The sequence below is a fragment of the Cavia porcellus genome, unplaced genomic scaffold, assembly GCF_034190915.1.
Source record: "Cavia porcellus strain 051 isolate PalLab524CR breed Dunkin Hartley unplaced genomic scaffold, mCavPor4.1 scaffold_31, whole genome shotgun sequence".
NCBI classification, from domain to species: domain Eukaryota; kingdom Metazoa; phylum Chordata; class Mammalia; order Rodentia; family Caviidae; genus Cavia; species Cavia porcellus.
Genome location: NW_026947514.1, coordinates 21,339,393 through 21,356,326, shown reverse-complemented (window position 1 = coordinate 21,356,326; position 16,934 = coordinate 21,339,393). Strand labels below are relative to the sequence as shown.

General features: G+C 44.0%; 1 protein-coding gene across 3 annotated transcripts in view; it reads right to left on the bottom strand.

The window, feature by feature from the left end:
* Nucleotides 1-16,046, bottom strand: part of Ston2 (stonin 2) — a 143,510-nt gene extending 127,464 nt beyond the window's left edge. The window contains exon 1 of one of the 3 annotated variants that reach the window (XM_003472461.5): nt 15,892-16,046. The gene's annotated coding sequence lies outside the window, so the exon portion shown is untranslated. Of the gene's footprint in view, nt 1-15,114; nt 15,401-15,420; nt 15,840-15,891 lie in introns of those variants that run through there. The other 2 variants (XM_013155285.3, XM_063241163.1) reach the window with 2 other exon arrangements.
* Nucleotides 16,047-16,934: the final 888 nt, after the last annotated feature.

Here is a 16,934-nt window from a genome sequence, read left to right as displayed (position 1 = left end):
CGTGGGAGTTAGTGTTGGTCAGAAAAGAGGGTAAAAACTTGAAGATTTCATTCCTGTGGTGATAGCATTCAGGAAGTGAAAGTCGAAGGGAAGGGGAGACCTTAGAAATTTGGGGAAAAAAGGAAGTAGAGGTGTAAGATTCATCCGGAGACAGGAAACAGCCAGCGAGCCCATTGAGAGGCACAGGCTGGCCTGCGAAAGATCCGTGAGAGAAGACATGGAGGCTGGGGTCAGCCACTGTTCACACAGTCACCAATGTGAGCAGTACCCACAGAGTGTGCGCCTCACAGCTGTGCAGACCTGGGGCACCCTGGCTGGACGGGGGCTGCAAGGATCCCAGAACAGCAGGCACCAGTCAAGGCATCCCATTGCTGGCATGTCCCTATCACCCATTCCAGTCAACAGAAGCAGCAATGTTACCAGATACGGGATCACCAACTTCTTTGGGGCAGTGGAAACCATATGCGAAGAAGTCCCGCCGTGTCATAGGAGTGCAGGATTATCCTGATTTATCGTGGGACCTTCCTTTTAGGAGCTCCCAGCAACATTATATCAAGAGTAACAGGGATCAGAGAAAAACAGAGCCCCAAGCCACAACTCCCAAACATGGTGGCTGACTGGACGATTAAGTTAGTCGACTGCAGACTTGTCTAGAAAAAACAGTTTTATTCCTCCAAATAAATGACAGAGAAAAAAGTCCCTAATCTTCCTTTTTTAATAGAAAGGAAATTTCTCTCTCACCCAAGTCTCCAGCATCACAGGACCTCGCTAACGCTCCATACTCCATCCTTTGACACACAACTCCAGAAGGCAGCATCCACACTGATGTGACATGCACCATGCCCCCGTATCTGAACACTCTCCAGGAATGTGTAACTTCACAGCCACCCACAGCACACGCCCTCTGTCCACACCAGAGGTGCACACTAGGAAAAGCAGGATGATGGTGAATGTTCAGCAGAAAACCTGAAGTAAACAGCCTCTCGGCTTTGGTGATTAGGAACATGGTAGTGCCATCAGTAGCTGAATGAGGTCAGAGAAGGTCCCAGGACATATCCTAAGGAAATCAGTTGTCTGGTAAAGAATGCAACTCATCAGAGCTGAAGGTGAGAAATGAGTTTTATCTGGGACATATTAAGATTTGAGGTCTGTGAAATAAAAAAATGGCTAGAGAAATGTCGACTTGACACTATCTTATTCACTTTTCTTGTTGAGACAAAACATCCAACACCCAATGTTAAAGGAGGAAAGGTTTATTCGGCTCACAATTTGTGGAGGTTTCAGTCCATAATCGGCTAGCTCTAAGGCAGGGTGGCATGGCAGAGCAGTGTCACAGAGGAGAAACAGTCCATGGTAGCAAAAGGCAGCAAAACAAGCTAGACATGACCACAGCCCTTTCTATCCCTTATATCTTACCCAGGCAACTCAGGGCGGGTAGCACTCATATCCTTAATCCCACCGTCTTGATCTTAGCTTTACACCATGAATCAATTACACACTCTAGATCCAGCCATCTCTTAAAAATTCCTGCCTATGACCACATGAGGCTTGGGGGCACATCTAGACTCAAACCCTAACAGGCACATAGAGAAAAATTAGAAGTAAATCGTTATTTTAGTCATTCAAGGAAGATGATACAGGAAGCCAAGGGGAAAGCAGGTTATCATTACAGGAAGTAAAGCCACAGGGAGAAAATGCCGGCTGACTTTTGAGACACATCTGCACAAGGGAGTGAGGCAGGAAAAGAAGACAAGGCCTCTACTGACAGAGTGAGACAGGAAGATGGAGAAAAACCAGAGGTTTCCGGGGTCAAGGGGGCAAGAGAGAATTTTCCAGAAGTAAGTAGATTTTTCTAGAAAGTCCTACAGAAGGACATAAAGGGGCTTAGATGGTTACTAATGATTCTTACAGGGGTTTGCTGGAGTTGTAGCTTGGTGAGGGGTGGGTGGTGCCCTTCTTCCTCACAGCTCCCTACAGTACTCAGCATTGGTCACACAGAAGAAAAGCAATAACCACTGCAAAATAAAGTTGAACAACTGCACTGGAAGCTCAGTTGCAAAGTGTTAATAATAAGCCATGATTACCATTTAAAGTTTAACAGCTTTGTAAAAAGAAAGCCAAACATCACCAGTGAACACATTATTAACCCTTATTACAAGCTTCTATAGAGGAAGCACTTTTCTATGTACCTGGCACATACTGAAATCTACCTGACATAGGGGCAAGAGGGTATTTCCTGGCATCTTTTCAGCTACAAATTCTCTGAATGAGCACAGAGAAACTGTAAAACTTTCCTACAGATTATTAATTGGAGGGTACTATAGATTTGTTTGCAAAAGAAGGAAAATACACTCAAAATATCTAGGAGGTCAACACTGTTTCCCTGCAAGCTTTTATCCTGATAGCCTTCCCACCTGTTTCAGCGAGATTCAAACTGGACCTATGATTTTCAGTCCTAAGGAAGAAAACCCAGACCAACAAAGTCCCTCTTGAAATCCCCATAAACCTCTAAGGACAACAAAATCTTTCTTAAAATTTTTTTTCTATAGTTACAGGGACTGACACTATCATTCTCAGCTTATATTTTAAAAATTTCATGCTAAAAACTAAACTGGTGTAAATGACTAAAACCAAATTAGGATATCAAGATAGCCACAAAAAGACACTCATGAAAGAGGACTTTTAGAACTGCTTCAAAAAATAGGGGAAACAAAGTGTGTTTGAAGTGTGGGAGAGTACTTGGAGGAGAATTAATAGCAAAGGGTCTTTTACTCTATAATGAATTTTTTTAAAAAATTTAAATACCCATTACGTTTTAAAAATCTAGGACCAGGGATTTAGCTCAACAGCGCAAGCACCTGCTTGGCAAGCACAATCATAAGTTCGATTCCCAGTACCAAAAAAAAAAAAAAAAAAAAAAAGGAAAAAAATATTCTCTCAGTATACAGAAGATAAAAGGAATAACCTAATGACATTGTCAGAGACCACTCCTGGAACAGAGGACAATCTAACTCCTATGCCCTCAATCTATTACTCATTAAAAGCATGATTTATGGGGAGTTTTCTTTTTTTGTTTTTGAAGGCAGTCTGGGTTGTAAAAGTAGTTTTTGTTACTGGAGAAAAAAGAAAGAAAGAAAGAAAGAAAGCAAGAAAGAAGATAATAATGACTCTTCACTTGGACCTGCAGACAGACAATAAAAGGCTGGTCGTTGTTTCCTTTGTTACTTAAAATTTTGAGTGAAACCCCTCTGAGTTCTGTATATATATATATGTAATGTCTAAAGCAAGGTGGATTTGCTCTGAGTCTACATAATCTCACCCTCTTTCAAGATTGTAGTCATCAACATAAAGGATTTATAGGTACATCCAACTATGCCCAGAAATCTCCTTTTATTGTTCTAAACTGAAGCTCACCTAAAAGATGAACAGATATTGGGCAGAGGGGGCAGTGCACATTGGTGCACTTTGGTGAAAGGGCACCCAGGCTTATAGTATGGCATCGACTATAATGAAGCCTTACAATATGGTCAATTAGAGGACATGATTTTTACTCAGGCATGTTAAATGAACATATAACACGCAAAACCAAAAACAGACATCTCAACTTTACATTCAACCCTTGACCTCACCGTGTCTAACCCCCTAGTTAAACATCACCTAGCCCTGACCTTAACCCCTGGAGTACCACAGACAGGGCAGGACCTGGAAATAAGGGTGAGGCACAGTATTCATGGAAGCTGGGGTTTGAAATGAGGTTAAGGCCCTGAGACTCCAGGTTAATTTAGGAATGGAGCACTGGGTGGGATGTGGGGATGCACAGAGATAGCTTGAAGGTGTCTGTTTTATATAGATGGTTTAGAAATTTGAAGTGTAACAGTTTTTTGTTAGATTCCCACTCAAAATCGCTGCACTAAAATGTAGTATGCTTTGGAGATAAATGAAAGCACATTGTTATCTGACTGACAATTAATTCAGCTTGATGAAGCAGTAAGCCAGGATAGTAGTAAAACAGGACACTAAAATACCAGGAGTCAGTTACAGCCTTGTAGATCAGCCCAAAAAGGCTGGGTTTTATCACGAAGGCACTGGCGATCAAGCAACAATTTAAGTAGATGTAAATAACACAACTTGATTTGAATTATTGAGAGACTGTTCTGGAAGCAATGCAAAGATAGACAATAAGGTGGGAAGAGAAGGCAGTAATTACAGTGATCAGACACTGCAAGATTAGGGACAGGGAGAAGGATGTTTGTGCCACCACTGAGAATGTAAGATCCTTAAGCCATGGGGAGAAATCTTTGGGACTCATTTAGATTTAAGTAGTAGTTACGTGACATATGAAAAAGACTCTTAGAAGACTAGGCCAATTTCTGTACTGTTCACCAAGACAAAGACTTCAGCAGGAAGAACAGTCGAGGAATGGTAGGGATACAATGAACTCAAGGATAGACCCGGTGAGTTTGACGGGCCTGTGAGACAACCACTGAAGCGGTTCTCTGTGAGGCCGGTTAAACAGGTAGCGCCAGAGCTCAGAAGAAGCCCTGAAGGCTGCTAAAGGAGACTGAGAGATGAGTGGAAGAAGAGGATCTGGATTAGATGACTCAACGAGAATAGTGTGGGGAGAAACAAGAACTAACACTGGAACCCTAGAAAAGATTCAGAAAAGATTTATGTGTTAGGCCCAGAATAAGCAGCCATTTTGGGAGCTTATCATTTCTTGTCACTACCATGGAGGCCTGGGTCAAATTCAACTTCCCACTGCAGGGAAAATCAAGCAACCCAGGGGAAGATCGGATACAAGAGATATTGTGGGAGACAACTCCAGTGACTCCCTTTGAATCCAAAACAATTACTGTGACTTTGATTTCTTGGAGACTCATTTCCTTATACTGATATGTGAAAGGCTGGCTAGGGTATTCCCTTCTCTCTTCCACTGGCTCTGAGCATTGCAAATAAGGCTAGTGGAGGTGCTAATATGCAAAATTTATAGCCATCAGACAGTCCTGTTTCCTCCCACGGGAGACGTTAGAGCAAACAGCTCAGGAATGTCAACTGGGTAGAGCCTGGAGATAAGAGGCTATGACTCTCCAGGGCACTAAGAGTCTGCATATCAGAAACTGAAACAATAGTCCCCCCAAAACAATTCTATTGCTACCTTAATTGGATTATGTAAATTGATCCTTCTGCAGATCTTTATCTCTACAATTTACATAGATGCCAATCTTGCACCTGGCCAACCAGTTCAAGTTACTAATTCCTGCCACTATCCCTGAACCACACACTTCTTCACAAGATAATAAATTCTGGGAGAGGTCTAGGACCAAGGCCTTTGTCCGCATGTCCTCACAGGGATTGGATTTAGGACCCCTTGGCTGTCCTTAACTTGGGTTGTATTGGTGGTGGTAGATTGGAATTATGTTGCTAGGATTCCAATGACATCTCAATGGGATTATATAACCTTCTGAATTATGAGGAAAACTAGAAAAAAGATTACAATACTTGGATGACTGAACTCGATATTTCGGTTTACAATAAGGTATTACTAATGCTCACTCCAACTAGCATAGTGTTCAGGTAATACAGAGTTAAAGGAGGCTTGTGTGGGTTCCAGAAGGGCAGAGGAGCAAGCAGGAAGCATAAATAAGCAAAGAACTGCAAAAGTCACAGATTTCAGGATTTTTACTTCTTCTGCACTGGAAGAAGTGGAACCTCCTCATCTTTCTACAGGATGGACAGGTGTTCCACACAGCTGCACCTATATTTCTGCTGTATGCATTGTCCATCATCAGGACGAGTTCTCTGGTTAGGGCCAAGGCTGAAATGCACAACTCAAACTTGAAAACCTCTTCCTAGAGCTGGCTCATAACCTTTTTTAAAAAAATGATTCTCTGCATGTCTCTGAGTCACAATTTAAGCCAAAGACTCTTGTCTGTGGAAAAAAACACACGCAACGTTATTTGTTTGGCTTCACAGACAGCCTTTCCAAAGTCCATCCATGAATGCTCGAGGGTTGTCTGGACTCCCTGCCTAAAGCTCCTGCCCCAGAAGAACTTATCTAAAGCACAAGTCATTTCTGGCCTTGAAAAACAAAACAACTTGAGAGCAGCATAAAAGCTTGGCACTGGAAAGCTCAAGGTCATTGACTTTGATTCCCTGTAACCCCCACCACCACCACCACCAAAAAAGACTAGGCGCTATGGATTCTGCTGACCATGAACTGATAATTCTTTATTCCCATTCTCAGTAATATAGTGAATAGCTCCTTCCTTTTTCTGAGAATCCATTCCCTTCCTCCTCCCCCAGAAAACCAGACACACAGGCATGAGACCAAAACAACTCAGCCAAACACTAAACCTCACGCTTGCAGCCATGGTCCCCGGGGGCTACAGCTGCACAGGGGCCCGGGGGGCTGACTGCTATATTATCCTGGAGAACCAGGCCTCTCACAAACAAGATCCACCCCAAGTTCACATCTGCTGACTAAAGGCAGGGGCACACACGGGTGTTTCCAACTGCCAGGGTCAGACAGGATGAACTGGGACACACCGGGTGGGCTTGGCACCAGCTGAGAGCTGAATAAATATCTGTGGACAGAGTGCCAGCTCCGCCTTGCAGAGCAGGGACTAGGGTTTTGATATGTGAAATGCATTACTAACATCCCACTTTTCTATGTAAACTACATTTAAAGAGCACACATGTTAGGAAATGTCACAGCTTACAGGACAAAAGAATTCTCACATTATAAAATGTGAGCAATAGGGTGCCTTTAAGTGGTGAAGACCCAGGCATTCCCACACTTTTCATTTATTTTTCTAATTTCTGTGTTTTTATTATAAAAAGGAAGTCTTAGTAAAAGTTTTGAAAAAGTAGGAAAGCATAGCCACAGGTATACTCCTAGAATGTCATTGATAAACACTCCATTCACATGTTCTTCAGCTTCCCAGGGACACTTCTATTGTTTAAGGGTAAAATGTTCCTTGGGGGGAGGGGAGGCTGTCACCACAGACAAATGGGACAAGATCCTCTGACCTTGTGACTTCGTTGTACCCAGTGGCTAAGAATTATTTCTTCTATTGTTTTTTCTCAAGTTGATGGGAACTTCCCACCATTTATGCCTGTTCCCTTTACTTCCTCAACCTGAAAGACCAGAAAGAAAAATTTAATCACTGGAAGCTCTTTCTTACTAATTTTTCTACTTTGATGTTTCTAATGTTTTCCTTTCAGTCCTCACATCACTCAAACCCATCTGGAAAAGTTTTCTCTAAAACCCTACTAGGGATTTATAAAAACAAACCATGCCATTACATAGATTTGGTCCAGCCACCACTAATAATAGTATTTCTTCTGTTAACGTCTCACTGACAGTAACTCTTGCAAAACAGAAAAGCCACAAATTCAAAGCATGTAAACCATAAATGCAAACACAGCAAACATACTAGAGGATGAAGGGACAAGACTTTAGAATGTGATTCTCCTTATCTGAGGATTCTTATTTATTCTAAAGTGTGAGACATCTTAAAAAACAGACTCAGAATAATATCATTTGCTGAATGAAATAATTTGCTTTAGTTGTACCTTCCAACCCACCATCAAATTTCAATTTAAAACAGTACGGAAGCCAGGTGTGGCAGTGCATTCCAGTAAGGCCAACACTTGGGAGGCCAAGACAAGAGGATGGCTGTTAAGTTTGAGGCCAGCTTGGGTTACAAAGAGAGTTCAAGGCCAGCCTGAACTGCATAGTAAAACCTTGTCTCCAAAAAAACAAATAGGGATGGGGATACAGCTCAGTGGCACAGGTGCCTGCCTGGCAAGTGCAAGGTTGTGAGTTCAATCCCCAATACCAATAAATAAATAAACAATAAAATAAAACAGTAAAGAAGATCAGCCACTATTTTAGAGGAAACTAAGCACCTTTGTACCTGGTTCATTATGTAAAAAGAAAGGATACAGTTAGTGTGAATAATATTAAAAAGGTTAGGCCCAAGATAACTCTCTTTTTCTGTCTCGGCTTTCAGATATCTGGCTGCAAGTGCATCTTTCATTTAGGTATTAATTGCCACACACACACAGGACAGACAGTCTTTGGATGTCATGTTTCAATTACAGAGGAAACATCTGTAACTGATGTGCGCAGAATTAACTGCAATATCTCCTTGATATCCTTCTCTGCTCTCTTTATTAGAAAACAGTAACCCGATGACCAGAGGCCAAAGGCCCTGGTCCCAAGAGCACTGCACTGAGAGCTGCCAGGTCCTCCAGACTGGAATCTGAGATGTGAAGCAGACGACTGACCCCCTAGTACAGCATCCCCAAGACGTTCTCAGGGATCAGGAACTTGACAGCAACCAAGAGCAGCGCATGTGAGTTCCAGGCCCTGAGTGTGATGGACGGCACAGCTGGAGAGGTCAGCAAACACAGGGCTTAGCCGCTGCTGCAGACCGTACCACAGGCCTGAGTGACTGGGAGACACGCTGTAATTGATCCCACTCTGCAGCTAACCTGTTTTTTAGCGATTACTTTATAACAAGAATATTAAGAACGGGAGACAGAAGTGTAAGTGTGCTTCAACAGGTCTGCAGGCAGCATGAACTGTGAATTGACGTGCAAAAATAAGGGTGGTTTACTTCCCATCATGATCCAAAGATGTGGAGAGAGTGAACAGACAGCCCTTGTTAACTCATTAGAGCATTTTTCCTCTTGCTTCTAGACATCATCATAGTGACTAAGAGCATAGCTTCCAGACAGAGATTAAAGGAGATAGATTCAAAGCCAGCTCCACTCAAACCTCTGACAAATTACTTAAACCCAGACTCTCTCATCGGTGAGATAAGCAGCTCCTCCCCGTCTTTTTCTCTTCCTCCTCACCTTGCATCACTGAGGTATAAATACAGCGAGATCGTATGTTGCAGGGGACCTGAAATCTAGGAAAACTCAATGAATGACAGATACATACAGTGATTTTGATAATTTGAATAACCAGTTTTTCACATCCTTCAACTGTTCAGTCTGAAGGGGAAGAAAATGTAGAGACAGAGAGTAGTATAGAAAAGAAATTAACACATTTGGCAAGGGTGGAGGAACACACAAGCTGTAGGTTTGACAGCTCTGGTTTTGCATCATAGATGACATTTAAACAACATATAAGCTAATAAATTCACTCTTCCACAGATCACCCAAGTCTTCGCCATTTAATCATGGCATTGTAATTCTTCTCCTTTAAAAACTTAAGTCTAAAAAGGCAGATAAACATACTTGGTTTCCAAAGCAAATAGTGAAATAAAATCTGTTTTCATTTAAAGCATCTCACTTTTTATTTATTTATTTTGAAGCAATTGGCTAACTTCAAAAGGCAGTCAGTGAAGGAATTCTATCAAGTTTAGAAGGGTCTGGTGTCTCACTTTAAAGTCCAAGCAGATTGAAAGCAATGAACAGAAGTGCCATACTGGTAGGCATGCATTATGAAGAATACTTCACGCCTGTTCATACTGATTGTGTCTTTTTGCAGACCAACAGCACTAGAATCGGTACCTCCTTTCAATGAGCCAGGGTTAAGCCTCAAAGAGAAGCGTATCATTATCTCACTGTCAGTTTAAAATCAAGGAGGACTTTTGGGGTTACAGTTCCTCCATGGGGTACAATGCCAGCTGGAGAAATCCTAACAAGATGACAGGGCCCTAAATTCCCAGTGTCACCATCCTCACGGAGATCTGTGAAGCAATTTAAACTAAACACCGCCAAGTGTCAGGGGAGGCCAGCTCAGTTAACATGAAAGTGCCAAAGCATTCCTGCATGACTTTCAAAAGGGCTCTTGACCTTTCCAGGTCATTTTGGAAGTGTACAAGTGCCGGTTTGCACAGTTTATGGTAGGATTAGATTATATTTATAAAGAGGTTTGACATCCTCAGCTCCAAAGTACTGTCCTATTAATAAAATGAACTTGTTCAGAAGTTCATGTGGGGTATGGTGGTGCACACCTGCAATCCCAGTAACCAGGAGGCTGACGTAGGACTGCCACAAATTTGAGGCTAGTTGGGGCCACCTATCAACCCTGCCTCAAAAAGCAAAGAAAAACAAGAAGTGCACGTCAGAACCCAGGATTACTGCCTACTAATGAGAAGGTTATGAAAACTGTCAAATGCAAGAACATTCATAGCAGCTGGTCACATGCAATCCAAAAAGGAAGACTTTAAGAAGTCACGCAGCTCAAACTCGCCTCCTTTCCTTACTTGACTCTTCGGTGACAGATACAACAATCTGCCAGTGAACTTGAACTAGGACTGTTATCAACACAGAGACACAGTTCACTTAGGTTCATTCTCAACAAACCCAGTGCTTTGAATCTCACTACTACATACAGCCTAAGGCACAGCCTCTCCCTCCACCGCGTAGCTCCACACGGCCTCCGTGACTCCCTGCCAGAACTCATAGCAGTTACTGTTCTCTTTCATATCTGCCTAATCTTGGGCTAGATGTTTATTGTCAATGATTTTGTATAAATATTACATAATTTCTTTCTCAGAATAGAGGCCATGTCAGAAGACTAAACATAAAAACTTCTCTGAATTCCTCCTAATTTCTTCCTTAGAGTACTGTACTCAGAGGCTGGTCAGTGCCACTAGCATGAGCCACCTTCCAAAGGATATCCTGGGTCCTTAATCTACAAAACCTCTCACTGGGACTAACCGTCATGGCAACATCGATCCTACTGCATGGACTGAGGTCACTGCAGGTAACAAGTCCAAATTAGTACAAGGCCAGCTGAGGTAACAGAGGTGTACACAGTGAAAACAAAAATTAGAAGGACTGTGGGTTTTCAATCCTGTCTATTATCTATGGAATTTCGCTTAGCTATTTTTACCTTAGTTACTACATTTTAGGAAGACATCAATAACACTATAAACCTACCCACAATAAAACCTACCTCATAAATTCCAAAGCAAAGTATGCACACTACTTCAGGAAAAGAAAAATTTGTGTAACTATTTAATACTAAATTTACTGAGCCATCATGAGATTAATACATGTTATCTTTGGCCTCCACAATTACAAGAAGTGCCAAAATTGTGGCCATGAGCTTCCAGACACTTATTAGTACAGCAAACTGCTGCTTGGGTAACCTTGGCATGGAGATTGCTGCGTATGCATTTTAAATTTCTTCTCTAAGGGCTGGCAGTGTAGTGAGTTTTCTGTGATACAGGACAGCCTCTACGGTCCCTCACATAGAAGGTAATACCATCTGTTGAAAAAAATCATACTATTTTTTTCCCTGAAATAATGTGTGTACATTTTTAGGCAAACTCTATGTGTGTATGCATATATACAAATACATATATGTGAATTTGTTCAATAGATACATATACAGAGGATATTATTTATCTAGTGATTTTATGCTTAATGGTTAAAAATATCAGTTGCTGGATAAATGGTATTCAACGGGGACAGTAACACTTTCTAACGTATATGTTCATTGTTTTAAATTCCTCCTGGCTAGTTTCTCTTCTGATTTGCACTCTTGGGTCTAGAGTTTAATTTTGCTACACCCTTTGAAACTTCAAGTTAGTTTCTGGAAAGTAGAGATTGAGGGCACTGCTGTGGGCCCCTGCAGAGCTCACTAAGGCTAGGCAATACTGAGGTCAAGCCTGCAGAAGAAGAGGAGTAACTCAGCTTCTCAGAATCACCTGGAGAGGAAAACAGTGGGCCTCAGACCTCCTAAGCTTGCTCAGCCACTGGACATACTCAGAATCTTGGGAAAGTCTCAGCTAGGACAACAGGCTTTTCAAATCTCACTTCATTTTATAGCTGGGGCTCATTAATGCTATTTCTTTTTTGTGTGTGTCTTTTCCCTTTTTGTTGGTACCTGGGATCGAACTCATGACTACACACTTGCAAGGCAGACGTTTATGTCACTGAGCTAAACCCCCAGCCCCGCTATTTTTTATTTTACACAAAATTAATATGCATAGTTTCTAGAATTTTCCATACACATCCTGGTGATTTACTTTATATTACCTTGAAACAGATTACTTTAACCTGCTTGCCAGCACTGGAAACATTGACTCTGGAAGAATTTCAGGCATTCTTGTGCTGTCTGTTGGGCAGGAACACCACTGCCTCATATGCATCACAGGGAGAGTTCAAACTTTCCTCATATTCACATTTTTTAAATATATAGTCTGGGGCTGGGGATTTAGCTTAGCGGCATAAGCGCCTGCCTTGCAAGCAGGCAGTCATGAGTTCGATCCCTGGTACAGATAAAAACGAAAAAGACAAAAAAAAAAATCTATATAGTCAAAAAGAAAAATAAAAACATGTTGTACTTTTATTTCCTGTGTCATGTACACCCCAATGTATTTCCTCCTTCACAAGCATTTTTAAAATGCTCTCTCACTGTAAGAGTGATGAGTCGGTTGGGGGAATTGTCATGACTTCCTCCACCTTATTAGAATAAACCAAACCATCTAGGGTTGGTTGATCTCGGATTCTCAAAGGATTATTTATGCAGGAGGCTGGGAGAATGGACTGTGATCTGCATGACCACATGGGAACAGCTGCTTATTCACTGAGTTGACCTCAAGTGAAATGAGCAATGTTTTGAGTCTGATTATATTAAAATTCAGCCAAGTGTCCACCCAGTGGGTAAGCTCAGTTCCAGAAGAAATTTCGATGGGAAGGACAAGCAGTTTGAGGGGCTAGGATTGGAATCTGTGGGTAGGCCTTAGTGAAAGGTCTGCAGCCAGACTCAAGGGTGTGTGCTCAATGGCAGGATGGGGAGGCTGTGCAGAATTACAAAGGGAGGGCACAAAGCAGCACTTGTTCACTTCTTTTCTGAATCTGAACTTTTTTCATTTCCTCACTCTAAGAATTACGACAATTTAATGCAAAATTAAAGATGCAGTCACTTTACAGACCCCAATGCTCAAGGCTAGAGTTAGCCTTTAGCAAAACTGCCACAGGGAGAATTCTACAACCTTCCAGTCTTTCTCCTCCTCCTTCAGGGCCTTTGTATTCAGGTCTTTCTCTCAAACACGTCTTCATTTTTCCCTTTTGGTTCTGTTGTTTTGAAAGTACAGTCTTTGGAGCAGCATCACCACTTGAACACTGGTCAGAAATACTAATACTCGGCTTCACTCCAGACTGATTTTGAAATTCTGGGCTCAAGGTAGGGCCAGCAATCTGTTTTTCTCAAGTATTCAGGTGACTCTGATGTGCACGGTTTAAGAACCAATGCTTTACATGATATTTCAACACAAGCACTTTAAGAGGTGAGAGCATGTGCATTTTAGCAGAGGACTTAGAAAGCAGACAACTCAGTCAAGTGCCGGACGAATCATTTTCCAGTAGTGAAATTTCAAGTCAGGTGAAAGACACCGAGAGAGTCAAGGCTACTGTCTTCATTTGGCTCAGCTATTTGAGTCTTCTCTCCCCATTGCTACTAGATTCTGATCCTATCAAACCCCAGTAGGTTGCTCCCTACCACAGAATAAAGTCCTAAGCTGCAGGCATCTAACCCAAGGTCCTCTATTACCAGCCTCTGGGCCACTTCTCTGACCTTGTTTCCTTCTGTAGCTTCCTACCTCCCCAGACACATTTCAGCATCTGCAGGAAATTTATACTTCTCCATAACTCTGACATCAGGTTTGGCCAAATGATTGACCTTGGTCAATACCATGAGAGCGGAAGGGACAGATGGCCAACTGCCTCTAAATGTCATAGGTTTGTTCCCTCAAGTTCTCTTTCCCTTTGCCACAAATGAGATTAGCTCTGTCCCTATTTCTTAAACTCAGTGGAACTGGAAATGAAGACAGATGAACAGGTTGGACTATATATGATCCACCTCAACATGCAGTATCAGCGGTAAAGGAACCCATGTTGTTATAAATCACAGGTTTGGGGGTTAGTTACTGTTAGTACAACCTGACAATGAAAACCCTTCTGACCATTCCTCGTTGCCTGGAATATCTTCTCCCCTCTATTCTTTCAAATTCCACCTTACTACTGGCCACACAAGAGATCTCTCAGCATTTTACACTCAGCTCAACCGTTATGCTTACTCAGGTCTTTATCCTTCCCAGGTATGTCTGATCGCCCTCACCTTTATAACCCCTTCCAAATGCTACAGATCTATAACTGTGTCCCTGGAACTATGGTGTTAGTGGCTTCCCATTCTTTGACATAATTCTTAGAATCCCACTAAAACAATTATAAACTTAAGTCCCCATCTTACAGAACAGGAGACTGGCTCAGAGAGGAGAGAAGCTGGTCCAATTTTCCTGCCTCAGTCACAGCCTCAATCACAGGTGAGGTTTGGCTCTCGGAGTCTTCAACCTGCACTACAAGTCTCTTCCTGCACAGCAGCAAGATCTCCCCAGTGGAGCCTGGAGATTCCTCATCTTCAACACTGGAAGGATTGCCACATTCCTGTGACACTTGCAAGATTTGCATCTGAAAGTGGGTTTCTAACCCTCTGAAAAGATATTTTCTCTAAATGGATGTATTTATTCTGTCTTTAATTCACATTTTTATAAGTGTATGTTCACAATACATAATAGCTACATTCATATTGGGGAACTGGTACATATTAACATGTGGTTTTGGATGTGTTAATTCTAACACACCTAGAAAAGACACCCCAGTAGGTTATACTTCTCCATACCTCTGACATCAGGTTTGGCCAAATGATTGACCTTGGTCAATACCATGAGAGCAGAAGGGACAGATGGCCAACTGCCTCTAAATGTCATAGGTTTGTTCCCTCAACTTCCTTCCTGTTTTGCTTTTTCTTTTAAATTTTACTTGTTTGTATAAAAACCTAAAAATTTTTCACCACCACAATTCACTATACTAGTGAAAAAGAAGCATTCAACAAAGTACTACCACATTCCCTTAACATACTACTCATACTAATTTTTCCAAGGGTTACAAAACTGGTTACCAGCTAGCACCCATTTCTCTCCCACCTTCCCAAAGGAGCAGGCTTTTGTACCCTCCCCCAAAGCATGTATCACCTTTAAAAGGTACCCTCAGTAACATTAACAACAGCAATTTCCTCCAAGTGGAGAAAGCTGCACAGAGCTCCAAATGCTTGTTGGGCCAGTTTGGACACGTCTGACTTACTCTTTAACAGCGACCATGCACTTCACGTAATAATAAAAACCAGCCTCCATGAGTGCTCAGCGCTGTTTGATGTCTTTCAGGCATTGGCTCCTCCAATCTTCAAAACTACAGGGCCCTGGTTACTGCAGCTTCCCCGACCGCAAGGGAACTGAGGAGGGAGAGGGAGAGCTGCGGGGGAGCAGGCGGGTTGATGAGGCGTTCGCAGCCTGCGGGCTGCTCCTTAACACACGCGTGCACATGCACACGCATGCACACTCACACGCATACACACACAACTCTCACACATGCACACACACGCACACTCACATGCACTCTTGAGTCTCATCTTCAACTCCTCTCTCTCCAGCGAGAGGCGGGGTCCATTGCTTGGCAACGCGCGCAGGAAGCTCTGAGCCCAGCTCCGTCCGCCAGGCGCCCCCGGGCGCTGTCCAACGGGCTCGGCGCCTGCAGGCCGATCCGGGGTCCCATCTGGACCCCAGGGTTCCTGGGGCGGGTGCTGGAGACGCACCTTCCCGACGACACCTGTTGTCGCCTCTCTACTCCTGGAAGACCTGGACGCCGGGGGCAGGAGCGCTGCGGGTCGTCGATGTCTCCAGCCCGCCCCGGGCCGAGGTCCCCCGCGCAGGACGCGGCGGGTGCGCACGTGCAGCCCCAGGCTCTGCCGAGCCCCGACACAGGCGGCGCTAGGACCCTGCTGCGCAGCCCCTGTCCGCTCCACCTGCGCGGCCCCCTCCCCGCGGCCCCAACCCCCACCCGGCCGGCGTAGTGCTCCGTTACCGCGACGCCGTCTGTCCGCGGGGTCCCAGCCGTGGGTCGCGTGGCCCGGAGATCCGGTCCGGTCGCGCCGCTCTCGATTCGCGATCTCCGATCCGCAGCGCCACCGCCGGCGCCCGGCTCCGGACTCCGGGCTCGCTCGGCCCCGCCGGCTCCGGGCGCCGCTCCCGCCGCTCCTGATTGGCCGCGACTCCGCCGGAGCCGCACGCTGATTGGGCCGCCGCGGAGCGAGGCGGGGCCGGGCCGGGCGCCCAGGGGACCTGAGTCCAGACCCTCACGAACTGCAGCCAGCTTCCCCCCGCGCCAGTGCTGGGGTCGCCTGGCCCCTTACCATGTCTCCTGTCCCCGTTGCAACAATGAGAACCCCCGTGCAGCACCGAGCGGAGCAGAAAGTGTCGCTTCCAGGAAAGCAAGAGTGGGTGGGGGAGAATGGAGATCCCCTTGGAGCTGGCTGGGGACCTTCGAGGTGCCAGCGCCGTCTCGCCCTGGCCTCTCTTCTGTCAGTCTCCTGACTTTATTTTTACACTTTTCACTGCACTAGAAGCACAGGGCTCAGAGCAGTAGCTTATGAGCTGTAGGCGCTAAATAACGTGGATTGTAGCTGGAGGCTGCACACCCTGAGGGGGTCACAAAGGTGAAGCGACTTGTCCTGGGTCTCAGTGGCGCAACAACTGTGCTACCCGGAGAAAAAGGGCACCAAGGAGAGATCATTCATTATTTCCAAGGAATGTAATACCAAGCTAAGGAGATGAGGCTGAATAATAATTGCCCAACATTTCAAACCATCTGCACTTTAAATAAAGAATTTTTTTTGAGACAGGGTCTCACTAAATTGCCCAGACTAGGCTCGAATTTATGATCCCACCTCAGCCTCCCAGAATGCTGGGATTACAAGCAGGTGCCACCACATTGGCTTGCAATATGTCTTTCTAAAAGTAAAAAAATAAACCAGCTACTATAAAACCAGGTGCTACAGGACTCCTGTTTTATCACTCTTAAAAGCATTCCCTCTGCACACCAAGATAGGCAGTGTGTATAAGTAAATA